This window comes from Oryzias latipes, chromosome 12 (genome assembly GCF_002234675.1).
Source record: "Oryzias latipes chromosome 12, ASM223467v1".
Taxonomy (NCBI): Eukaryota; Metazoa; Chordata; class Actinopteri; order Beloniformes; family Adrianichthyidae; genus Oryzias; species Oryzias latipes.
In genome coordinates, this window is record NC_019870.2 from 16299107 (window position 1) to 16311997 (window position 12891).

Here is a 12891-nt window from a genome sequence, read left to right on the forward strand (position 1 = left end):
AAACATGTCAGAATATCTTCTACAGAGCACTCCTTTTACGGGTCAGTAACAGGATACAATTCTAAACCTTGTCAGGATATGCTCTACAGAGTCCTCCCTTAACAGGATAAAACTTTATATTAAACATTCCTTTTGGGGGTCAATCATAACAGGATAAGATAACATTGTCAGGATATGCTCTACAGAGTCCTCCCTTAACAGGATAAAACTTTATATTAAACATTCCTTTTGGGGGTCAGTCATAGAAACATCATAAAACATATCAAGACATTCTCCTTTTTTGATTATTAGCAACATAGAACCTTATATAAGAGTACATAAGAGTTTACATAAGTATTCCTTTTTGGATGGTCAGCCACAGAACATTATCTTTAATGCAGGGCAGAAGGCTCCCCCCCTGCCTACAGTGCATTGTCCATCTCATTCCACCCCTTGGTCTGGGGCTGACCATCAATTAAGGAAATGATTCCCATCCCCGGCATGTGAATCCCAAGTAATAAAACGATATTCTCGTGCTCCTAAATAATATAAGCATTCATTCTGGATATGATGCACAACAAAATCAAGTAAATCTACCCGAGACGGAAAATGCCTGATGGTACGGCGATAATTACATGAAATCCAGTAATCATCTACAAAAATTTCCTGTTGACATGAAGGATCAAGGCGGACAGAATATTTTTCTGTTCCAAATGAATCATCTCTGGTAGATAGAATAATTTTCATTTGAAAGCCAAATTATAGATCAATTTAGAAACCTCGCGTCGCACGTGACGAATGTACACACAAGTTAGGATATTGCAAAGCGTCAAAACAGCGATAATAACTATTAATATGATCAAGGGAGGCACAACGGTTGTCCGAGCTGTTACAGACATCCCAGAAAAGATATCCCACCAGTGGTGCGCAGAGTGTTGTTCCACCATTCTAGCGGCATGTACCACCTTATTCTTTGTTATGACCGTGGATATCATGAGTCTGGAAACGTTGGACCTATAAGAATTGATTATCTTTTGGACCTCCGTGGAACGGTTCAGTGCGCATATGAATCGCTCCAGGGATACCTTCCATGGCATGTGAAGAACATTCCACTGCAACATGGTAAGGTGAGATTCTGAAGTAAAATTGGTCAATTGATAGGTCACATTTTTCCATTTCCAGATATTCACGTTCTTCAAACATCCAGAAAAAGGTGTCCACAGCAACATCGGATGGGGGTTAATTGTGGCTATACAGATAGTGTGGGGAGCTATCTGCCATAGCAAGTCAGAAGGTTTTTCTACATACCATTCGCATAGTGCCGTGTCTTCGGTTAAACATGGTTCTCGATATCTACTTGTCACTAAACAGGCCATCCCTTGATCCGTCTGATCACATGTACTAAGGTCATAGGTAAGATTAGTCTGTGGACTAAACCAGTCGCCTTTCAGGATCACATACCAATAACCTGTGAGGGTTACGACAGGCAAAACATGATACTTACATACTGGCGTATGTTCAGTAACATTCATTTGCACCCATCTGACAGTGCAAGCGGTAGCATTACATATGGTCTTCTCAGGATGTATGTGCAACCATAGTCCGTCAGAGATATTCCACAAATTCCTCCACTCGTGAGGATTGTTAGTTGTTACAATCCTCTTGAATCTGTCCTGTTGTAGACGTGCATGTAATCCTTGCACGTTACAGATCGTCATATCCAATGCTTTTGTCACATTTTTCAACACCGTGGCTGCCTCGTTAACCGCAGTCACAGTCCATCCAAACTGAGCGAAGAAAACTTTCGCCGCCTGCTGTTGGGTCAAGACAGTGGTTGGCATCCATGCACCCACAGAATGGAAGGCCTGTGAAGCATCTTGACCCGCGCTTGACAGCATAGAGCGAGTTGCCTCTGTATTCGCAGTGTTAGACAGACCAAGGATAGTTCCAGCTCCACCCAGCAGGGTGTCATACCATGCCCGCTTTCGACGAACTCCATGGCAGGCAGGTATGGGTGGCAGGAGCACAGTCCAAGTAACATCCACATGAGTCCTTTGTTGGGCCAGTTTCTGGCAGGTACCTATTACAGGAACAATGTTGAGTCAGGCACTGCTGCCATCAATGGGGGCGTGTGCTTATTCACTCCCCTGTAGTCCACAGTCATTCTCCATGACCCATCAGATTTTCTAACAGGCCACAGTGGATTGTTCCATGCAGTAGTGCATGGTTTCAGTACCCCGGCGTCCAGGTACTCTTTGATCGTAACACTAATTTCTTCATGTCCCCCAGGTATCCTGTATTGTTTTAGGCATACCAATTTAGTAGCTTGAGGAATAGGGAACGGTGGCATTTGAAGTCGTCCCACCGTAACAGCTCGACAGCAGAAATTCTTTACTCCAAACATAAATTTTCCTTGCTGTAAATTCAGAGTCATTCCTGCTAAAACATCCATTCCAATTATCCATTCTTTAATGGGTGTTATTATAACTGAGTATTGTTTTATTGGCATATTTCCAATTTTTAGGGGCAGCGTGGCGGTTTTACCCATCACTACGCTTCCCCCTAACCCAGTCAATGTTACAGCTGAACCCTTAAATTTGTGAGGGTTTCCATATATCAGGGTGGCCTCTGCCCCAGTATCAATCAAAGCCATCACTGATTGAATTGATTTTTTCCAATAAATGTCTACCATAACATGGGGTCTAATGTCATCAGCGGACCATTTTACAGACCGGATTACTGGGGCTTGGCCTGATTCCTAATTAAAATTAGGGAGGTCCAGCAAATTTGGGTAAAGACGGCTTTTCTTTTTGTCTTTATTTTTACCCTTTTTCTCTTTCTTTTTCTGCTTCTTTTTGGATGCTTTTGCTATCTGATAAGACTCGTCTTCATCCTCACTGCTTGATGATTCAGAGGTTGACTCCTGTTGCTTTCGTTCTTTAGTGCTGACATCACTCTGCACTGATTGAGAGTGTGTAAGAGACTGTAAAAATCCCTTAAAATCAGCCCACTCTGCACATGAGACTTTCAGCCCCCTTCTCCTGCACATTTCTCGCAGCTCCGCAGTCGGTTTCCCATCAATTTCTGAGACAGGAACTCCCCCCTTCACTAAAGCTGACCAGATATCTCGACGGGAGGGGCCGCCTCCCCCATCCCTTCGTGGAGGAGGACGCTCCTCCCCTCTCCCTGGTCGTGATGGAGGACACCCCTCCTGCATGTCCAGTCGAGGCCTGTTTTCACTCTCCCAATTCCCCAGAGAACCCACATCAGCCATCATAGATCGTATGTCTCCCATAGTAGCACGCGGAGAACCCAGCATTATAGTCAAAATCAGAGATTTGTATGCCGCTGGCGCAGTTTTAATGATAGCATCACGCACTGCTTTAGGAACAGGCATATTGACCACTTCATCCATCATTCCAATTGTTAGAGCTTCCCTAACACACAACCGTACTAGCCTTTGGATTCCTTCTCGAATAGTTAACCATGGTTTATTCAGCTCAGGCCAATCACTGGGCATGGCATACTGCTCAGTTATTGCGCGAGCATATGCCTGAAACAATGTAGTCATTTCTTCTCCCTGATTCGTCATAAGTTGTCGATAATTACTGTCTACAGCAGTGTCTTTAGACAATCCCGTAAACCTTAATCCATCTGTGCCATCTATGTCGGTTTGAGCACCGCCCTCCTCCGACAGTCTGACTATCCACAGGTCAAGAGGTTCATCCCCTTTCCTCCTCAGCCGATTGACCAGATGAGCTACCTCCTCTGAGGTGTAGTCCTCTAAAGTTCTGGTTATAACAGGCTGTGGTTGATCCTGTGGCACTGCTTCATACATTTGATGTCCGTGCTCATCCATAACAGGATGTCCATTAACGTCCGTTAATGGTCTCATTAAAGGAGGCACCTGTTGCTCTACACGGCGTCTCCTTATTACCGGATTAGCCCTAAGCGAGGGCCCTCCGTCACCCCACTCATAAAATCCTCCTCCTTCATGGGAATCACCCCAGATGTTGCCATCCCAGCTCTCAGGGTCCCAATCATCCCCGTTTCCGAGTTTAGCCATAAAGGCTCTGATTTGAGGCCCCTCGAGCTTGCGTGGAGGTTTATTATTTTTCCTCCTGTTTACTTTTGACACATGAGCGATGGCTCGCTCAGCCAGCCTGGCATGAGTTTGAGCCTCTATTTCTAACTTCATGATTTTTTGTTTCAGCAATGAATTCTCTGCTGTCTGCGCAGAGAGATCATTTGCTTGCTGCAGCATCTGCGTCTCCTGCTGCATTCTCCTGTGATACTGATCTTTCCATGCACAGGCACACATCCACATGCGCCTCTGAGCCCCTCCCAACGGAGCTTTCGGCTGAACAGTAATGCGACGTAATGCAGCCAGCACGGCGGCTGGAGACCCGTCATCACACTCACTGGACCAGTCCTCTGATCGCCCTCCCCCGTCCCGCAGGCACATAGCGACCTCTTTCCACGGACCGGTCCATCCTGGACAAATATCTTCCTCTTTTTCCTCAGATTTTTTCTGGGTTTTCCTCTTAAACATTGTTTCTATTCAGTGTATCCTCCCACAAACTTGTTAATCCTGTTCGTGACGCCAAAATGTTTTATGAAATAATTTTTTGCAGGTTCGAGGGAGGTAGGCACTGAGCAGAAACAAATGACTCAAAGACTGCAAGCTAGAATAAAATGTGTCTTTTTATTCCCCGCTTCAAAACAGTCACACAACATAACACAGGAGTTTAAGCCATGCAGTTTCAACAGAAAACATTTCATCTGCCCCTACCGTGACACACGGACTGGAGAGCCAACAGTCCCGATAGAGTGGCTTGAAACAAAACTCCGGCTGGGCGTTCGTACGTAACCCACAGCAGACTCTGAATAAAGTTGGGCTTCCTTATCTTTTATATTCTTTGATGAGCGTGAGGAAAAGGAGGGCCGGTCCCTTCCCGCAGGCTCACCCTGCACGTAGACTCATCCTATACCATCATAAACATGTCAGAATATCTTCTACAGAGCACTCCTTTTACGGGTCAGTAACAGGATACAATTCTAAACCTTGTCAGGATATGCTCTACAGAGTCCTCCCTTAACAGGATAAAACTTTATATTAAACATTCCTTTTGGGGGTCAGTCATAGAAACATCATAAAACATATCAAGACATTCTCCTTTTTTGATTATTAGCAACATAGAACCTTATATAAGAGTACATAAGAGTTTACATAAGTATTCCTTTTTTGGATGGTCAGCCACAGAACATTATCTTTAATGCAGGGCAGAAGGTTCCCCCCCTGCCTACAGTGCATTGTCCATCTCAATTGGGAAGTATTTGTTAGGATAATGTAAGTACATGCACTTATGACGTACAAGTGATGTTGTGGTACAGCGCCCCTACGCCCACTCCAGTGGTGCCTCCTCCCTGACAGAGCAAATGCAAGCACGGGGTGTGCACATGGTATGTAAGCGCCCGTAGAATGCCTGAAGGATACCCACACGAACTATTCTACTCAACTAACAGTTGGGTTGCATGCAAGGGACGTGCAAGGAGAGTACACCTTTCACTTAAATCGCACCAAGGGGATCCCTGCAGGCTTTGAGGAAGATTAAAAAAAGGGAAAACCTGTAAGGCTTTGCCTACGTCTTACCAGTGGCATAGTTAGAACATTTTATATGATGGTGCGGAAGGGGGGCAGAAGACTTTGGAAAGGAGGCAACTGAGATCAGTAGAGTGGAAGGCCACTATTAATAAAATGAATCTTTCAATCAGATCCATTGACCTTATGGATATTAATATATTAATAATATAGCTAAAATTGATGCAAAGATTTGGGGAGCTAGTGAGGGGTCAAAGCTTGTTGCTGGGGGTGGGGGGGAGGGGTGGGGGTGCTGTCTCCCCTGTCCCCCTGTAGCTCCGCCCGTGTGTCTCTCCTACTTCACACTTGCGTGTTAAGTCTTCGCTACGACCTGTCACCTGCAGCATGCCCATAATGCATAAACATGATAACCCTACAGGCCCACAGAGCTGTCTTCAAATTTGATATAACCTGCGGGATATCTCCGTGCCCCATACAGATTTTACTGTATAAACTGTGTTTCTATTTGTATGATTTCATATTATTGCAACATTTCTTTCTTGTTCTTCGTACGTGTTGATATGATAGACCAGGGGTGTGAAACTCATTTTCACAGAGGGCCACATCAGCATAGTGGCTGTCCTCAAAGGGCCAGATATAACTTATACATGTAACTAAATGTATGAAAAATAAATGTAACTACTCCTTAATGTTAAGTAACACGTTATTTATTTACAATAACTTTTTAAGTGACAATTACAGTTGCATAGAAAAAACAAATGTTTGCTTGTTACTCTAACATAAATCCTTTTAAATTTGATTCTGTCACGTTAGGTTATGTGGACAGTGTTTAAGTCCTAATGTATAGTAGCCCAATCCGATATTTCAAGTTTAATTCCCCCTAGATGTGAATAAATACACACCAATTTTTATTTTTTATTTTAAGAAATCAAAAACTTTTATGCTCTCACGGGCCACATGAAATAACATGGCGGGCCACATTTGGCCTGCGGGCCTTGAGTTTGACACATGTGTGATAGACCATCACATTAAAACAATTCAGAATCTATTAGACAGTGATTTTGTGCAGCATCTTTCACTGTATTTTTTTGCTTTGACTTTCTATCAGCTGGATTCTCATATCCGTGACAATACTTGTATTGGGTAGTTTATAAACTAATTATAAAGACAAAAATAGACTGTTTAAACCTATAGAACAGTTTCCTAGAAACACTCTGTAATAGGTAGCCAAAGACAGGTTCTCTCTGTGAGGAATGACCTTCTGTAGACTGTGTGGTTGCTGCTAAAAGGGCACAGCTGTCCTCCTGGATACCATCCCTATGGCAACAATTATGCACTGCTAGCAGCTGGCCCTCTTAGATGATAGCCCTCATGATGAAATGAGCTGCCCCAATGCAAAGAGGAGCAACATCCAATCAATAAAGCCTAATAGGTGTAATGTCATTTTTGACCGTGCAATTTCCATTTTAAGTTCTTCTAATTAAAGGTCTTTAGTCAGTTCAAGGGTAATATTAGTGCAACATAACCCTAATAAATTAATTTGTCTTCAAAAAACCTGAAATCACTCTTCTGTCAAATTATGTCATTTCAAATAAATATTTTTTTTTACATTTGAGACTACCACTATGTCTAAATACCCTACCAACCTAACTACTAAAAAACTATACAGTGCGCCTTAAATTTTAACAGCAATTTGGACCCCATGCGCACTATTTTTTTTAAGCCAAATATGATGTCCCAGATTTCCAGAAATAAAAAACCTAATTAATACAGATATTTTACAAGGACTATTCATTAATCCACCCTGTTCTGATAATGAAAATTTGAATGGTTCATAAAATTGAATTTAAATGCAATTTTTTCATATGAAAAATTATTCGAACGCAATGCTTTGTGGTCTATAATTCTGGGAAATTTCTAGGGCACTGGACTTTGGAATTGTAGATTTGGACAGCTCTGTACAATAATGAACTTCCTATAGTGCACTTTGTAGTGCGCAGTGAAAAAATTCAGACACAACATCTGATTTCCTCAGTTAGCATGCTCTACTCACAGAACTTCAAATTTGTGTTTGTCCTCAAGTGCTTGTTGATAGATCAGTAACCATAAAAGAGTCGCTGTGGTCAATGGATACAGCATTTGCCCTCTGATCTGCAGGAGATGGCAGATTTTTAGACACTGAACTCCAAATTGCTCCTGGTGGTTACATGCAGCATTGGTGGCACAAAAGATCACTTTTTTAAGCCAAAGAAACATAAATCTTCTTGTCGGCACAAGTTTTCTCGAGTTTTTTGAATACTTAATGAATAAAAATGTAACATTTTGTGCAACATTTTCAGCTTAATACTGTTAGTTTTATCAATAGTCTCTAATCTGCTCATTTACTATGTAGGTGGGAGGCCTACATAGAGATCTAACTGTTCATTATCAAAAAATGTGCTGCTCTAAACAAAGCTTTGGTTGTTTTCTGGGATTATTTTTACAAGCATCGTGAAAAAATTCTGCAATGCAATGAGACATTGCATCTCGGAAAAAAAAAATACCAAAAAAGCAAGAGATTTAGGGGATGTCAGAATTTACTACTTTCCATTCTTTCACCGTGCCCCCTGCTGCTATAAACCCCCTCCCACTTTCTCCCGCCCCAGCCCGGTCCACCTGCTGCTCCTTACTAGGAGAGTCTGAATGTTTTTCTTCACTTAGAGAGGTTCACTGCTCATTGATGCTTTTGTAGAGCTCTTCAAAATAAATAAACCTGATCACTTACCATCCACGTCCTCTGTGATGAGGTTGAGAAAAGCTTTTTGAAAGTTCCTCCCACATGTGGCAGGAGCTTTAGGTTAACACACTTTTGGACAAGCCTCAAGCAGCAACTCTGACGTAAGTTGAAACAAAGACAGTGTGTACAAATTTTCATTCATTCATCTTCTAATCTGTTTGATCCCTTTCGGGGTCACAGCCTATCCTGGCCATTTATGGGCAAAGGCAGTGGACACCCTGGACAGGTCACCAGTCTGTCGCAGGGCTACAATCACACACCCATTCACACTTACGCCTATGGACAATTTAGAGTGACCAATGAACCTATGAAGCATGTTTTTGGACGGTGGGAGGAAGTCGGAGTCTCCGGAGAAAAACCACGCATGCATGGGGAGAACATGCAAACTCCAGACAGAAAGGTCCCCACTGATGTTCTTTTTCAGGTTCCCCAGCCGGGACTTGAACCAGGGGCCATCTTGCTTTGAGGCAAGAGCGCCAACCACTACACCACTGTGCAGTCACCGTGTATGCAAATTAGATGCACAAATTGCATTCGGTTTGAACAGACAGTTGATTTCAATGATGCACATGCTCAGAACTCGTGGGTGTTGGTGGGCTGCTCTGCTCACTTGGGGCTGGTGGTGCTCTTCTGGCCCTGGCATGGGTGGCAGATGTGATTGCCCAGAGGGCAGTTGTTCTCTATCTGCTACCGTGCGGGTGTTGGGAGGTCCTGGCTGTCACTGCTGCAGCGGTGGGGGTCTTTGTGTGGCGATGGCTGGGCACTCTTCCTCTTTTCTTATATTCCATCATCCACCCCAGAAGAACATAAACACTCACTCCAGCACAGGTGTTAGTTCACCTTTGCACAAATAGTTTGCGTGACTGAATGAAATGTTTCATGTGTGTTAGTCTGAATGCATAAGTATGCGTGTGTGAACGTTAGTTGTTTTATGTCCATGTTTACCTCTTTGTATGTGAACATTATTGGAGTCAACAGGTATGTTTGTAACATTTGAGGGTGTGTGGACAGGCATCGCCCCTTTAAGATTTGTTATACATCTAAACCTGACCATAATGATTATAAACATCCAACAACTTGTTGCTTTCTGATGCTTCATGGTTTTATCCCCCTTTCTAAATTTTTTAAGAGTACGGTTTGCAAGTGTTTAAGTGGTTTAAGTGGTCCTTGCTGGCAACCATGTGTCCGCGGGCATTGCGTTTGTGACCCCTGTTCCAAAGTGATACGTTCATATCGCCCTTGGCAACAGGCATTCAAGTAGCCACTTCCATATCGTTTTCTGGCTTTAAGTAAAAAGTTTTTGGCCATTCAATGCACGTTGCAGATTGAACTTTGACCAATCAACAACTGGGATTTAGTAGTGACATATGGATGGCGTCCCTTTTAATTCGCGGAATTGCCAACCGTTTGAAAATTGATCACAAACGAGAAAATAATAATTGTGGATTTTACCTGGCTGGATTTATGCATCAAGTCTTTCATATAAATACAGAAGTAAAAGTAAAAAGTCTGGGGCAACATTCACAAGATTTGCACAGCTTCGACATTTTGGACCAAGACTCTTCCAACTGGGGGTGACGGACATGTGCTAGTAAACACTGTAAAAAAAACAAGAGGCCCTTCCCTGCTTGTTTAGTGTGAACACCATGGGGTATATTAGCATTCAAGAACCCGCAGTTTACTTGGGTTCTTAACATGAGGTTGTGGTTGCATAATTTTACAGGAGGGTGAGTGGGTCTTCATATAAGACACTTTCATAAATCGTTCTAACATATTGTGTTTTGAATTTGCTTTGTTTTCTATAATATATGTCACCCATTATTTCAAAAATCTTTTATTTCTTTCTGCATGTTTTTATACTCCACATCCTTCTCAATCATTACTTATTCAAACCAAACCAAACCCCTGAAGAAAAAACAATGGTTTCTTCTTGCACCACAATGAATAATCTTCCACGATGACTGCAAAGCTCTGCCCTTTCACATTAATGGTCTAATGTGTGTATAAATCCCTTTTAAACAGTTCTGTTAGCCTGCCTGGTGCCCACACCCAGGCAGAGTGCTTACCAGCAGCCCATAACCAGGCCTGTGCAGCTTCAACAAGCATTAATCTAAGATGATGTGATGCTTATCAGGAAGAGCCATGTCTGGTTTACATTACAGACATGTTGGAGGCCACAGCTAAATATCTAAACCCACAAGGCAAATGTCCAAAAAAAAAAAACAACCCAAAAAAACAAACTTAGAAATTCACCCTTTGACGATGCTGACTTTCATTTCTCTTAAAACTGAGCAAAAACTGTGTTGAAACTGAGTGTTCCAAAAATACAGCTCCATCGAAATAGGGGCCTCTTGGATTAATTTAAAATCCCCTTAACTGGATTATAGCATTTTAGAGGGGTAACCTCAGTATAGCGAAATTCACACATACAGCAAAAGGATATGCATGAGTCACTGCAAAGCTGATGTCAATTTCATATAATAATTATTCATTGTGGCATAGCACTGTAGAAAGTGTGATAGCAAGTGTGTGCTTGTTGTAGTTAAAGGCTACAATCTGTGAAATTGTTAGGATTATGCATAAAGTAAACTAAATCTGGAATAACGGTAAAATCCCAGTTTGTTTGGGCTGTGTTTTAATGGGCTTCATCTTGAAAATTTTTAGGGAATGGCCACTTACCTGGAGCAACATTTTTTTTCTTTACGAAAAAGAAAATCCTTGAAAAATAAATTAAAAAACCTTTTACCAAATGTATTTGGTTTTTTTCAATTTTCCAGCCTAAAGATTACAAATATACTAATTAGAACAAGTAACAGTTGGGCAGTTTTTTCTGTCTGTATAAATACACAGAAAATTGTGTTTTCTTACAAGTAATAGTGGCATTTCTGTCATGATGGAGGACGTATATATGAAGAAAATTACGCTTAAAATCCCATTTCCGAGTATCTCATTCTGATTTGCAGAATGAGATAAAAAATGCAGTTGCAAAAAGCTAGGTATGATGTAGGAGCTACAATCAGCACAAGATCCTTGCTCTTCCCCATCCTGTGAATCCACTTAGATCCACGAAAGTCTTTGTCCTCGTCTGAGCAGGCATTTGACTCAAAACTGTACGGCTGGATAGCTTCGATATTGCTCGCCACTTTTGTTGCACCTGTAATGTTAGGTTGGGGATGTGAAGGGCTGTACGGTAGTGGGACAGAATGTAACCAGTCGGATAATAAGAAGGGGGTGGGCTTACTCCAAGACCACAGACCAACCCCCAACTCAGAGCCGGATTTCTAATGAACTACAGCCGCTCTGCAGAAACTATGTCCTAGAAACCGACACAGGGTATATGATTTTGTCTAAAAATAATTAAAAGACAACTGGGAATGCTTTTACAATGGATCAAACGATGATTGAGTGGGATTCTAAAGTCAACTTTAAGCCAGAAACTATAAATGTGGTACTAATAAGAGGTTTTTGAATTCAGTTTAACTCTCTAATGAATCATCCATGACATCCAGATTTTAGGATGTCTCTGTCTCTGAAACCTCTCCATCTCCCTCTGGCTCTCTGATGTTGAACTGACTGATTAATTCAACAGAGTTGATTTCTGCAGCGCTTTGCACACCCATCAAGTTCAAGAGAGATAAGGGGGTGGGGGTGGGTGGGCACTGAGCGGATGTACAGATGAGACGTGGAGAAAGTAATGGAGGAGGAAGGGTGTTAAGGAGGAGGGTCTTCGGGGGTGGGGAGAGTGAGAGCAAAGGGAAGATGGGAAAGAGAGTGTGTGGCGTGGGGGCGAAGGAAACACACGGAGAGAGAGTGAGAGAGAGATGTAGGGAGAGACAGGGCCCTGGAGCAGCCACTGATGCTGCTGCTGCTGCTGCTGCTACTGCAGCCGTTTGACAATTCCCCACCCATACAGAGAGGCAGAGGAGAGGAGACCAGAGCAAGGAGGAAGAAGGACTGGGCGCCACATCAGTAAAGATGCTCCATTGCTAGCCAGCACACACGGTAAACGCGTCTGATCATCACCCTACCGTCTCTCCACTTCTGCTGTTTGTCTGCATCCCTGGCACGAGTGTGTTTGATTTAGCTCTCCTATATATAGTGCAGTGGGGGTTAGCATAGCAAGGCAGCTTGGGAAAACCTGTCTGTGCAGTCGCTGCAGGAGAAGACAGATGTGCACGGGGAAGTGGGAAGGAGAGGATTTGTACATTTTGTTTCTTCTGGGATGGAGTGAGGAAAAGCAACATCCAGCTTGGCTGTTTCTTGACTGGAGCCACCTGTTCAGAGATGTGTGGGTGTGTGCGGCGTGTGGAAGGATGTGGGGTGGGGTTACAAGTCCTAATGGTTGGTTTATCTTTGAAAAGGCACATGTGAAGATGTGTCTGAATGGAGTTCTCCTGGAGTCTGGGTTGGTATTGCCTTGTCATTTGAGTCTAATCTTGAGGGTTATGTTTTCATTTCCATTAGCATTTCCATTTTTTTCAATTCTGGGAATGCGTGATCTCAGATCTTTCACTTAAGGATGTTTAGGGAGGAA

At 42.8% G+C, this 12891-nt stretch overlaps 1 protein-coding gene across 8 annotated transcripts in view; it reads left to right on the plus strand.

The window, feature by feature from the left end:
• LOC101174933 (RIMS-binding protein 2) overlaps nucleotides 1-12891 on the plus strand; it is an 88545-nt gene that overhangs the window by 15276 nt on the left and 60378 nt on the right. Inside the window, exon 1 of one of the 8 annotated variants that reach the window (XM_020707774.2) lies at nucleotides 12121-12359. The exons of the other annotated variants lie outside the window; for them this stretch is intronic. The gene's annotated coding sequence lies outside the window, so the exon portion shown is untranslated. Of the gene's footprint in view, nucleotides 1-12120; nucleotides 12360-12891 lie in introns of those variants that run through there. 8 annotated transcript variants of the gene reach the window in all.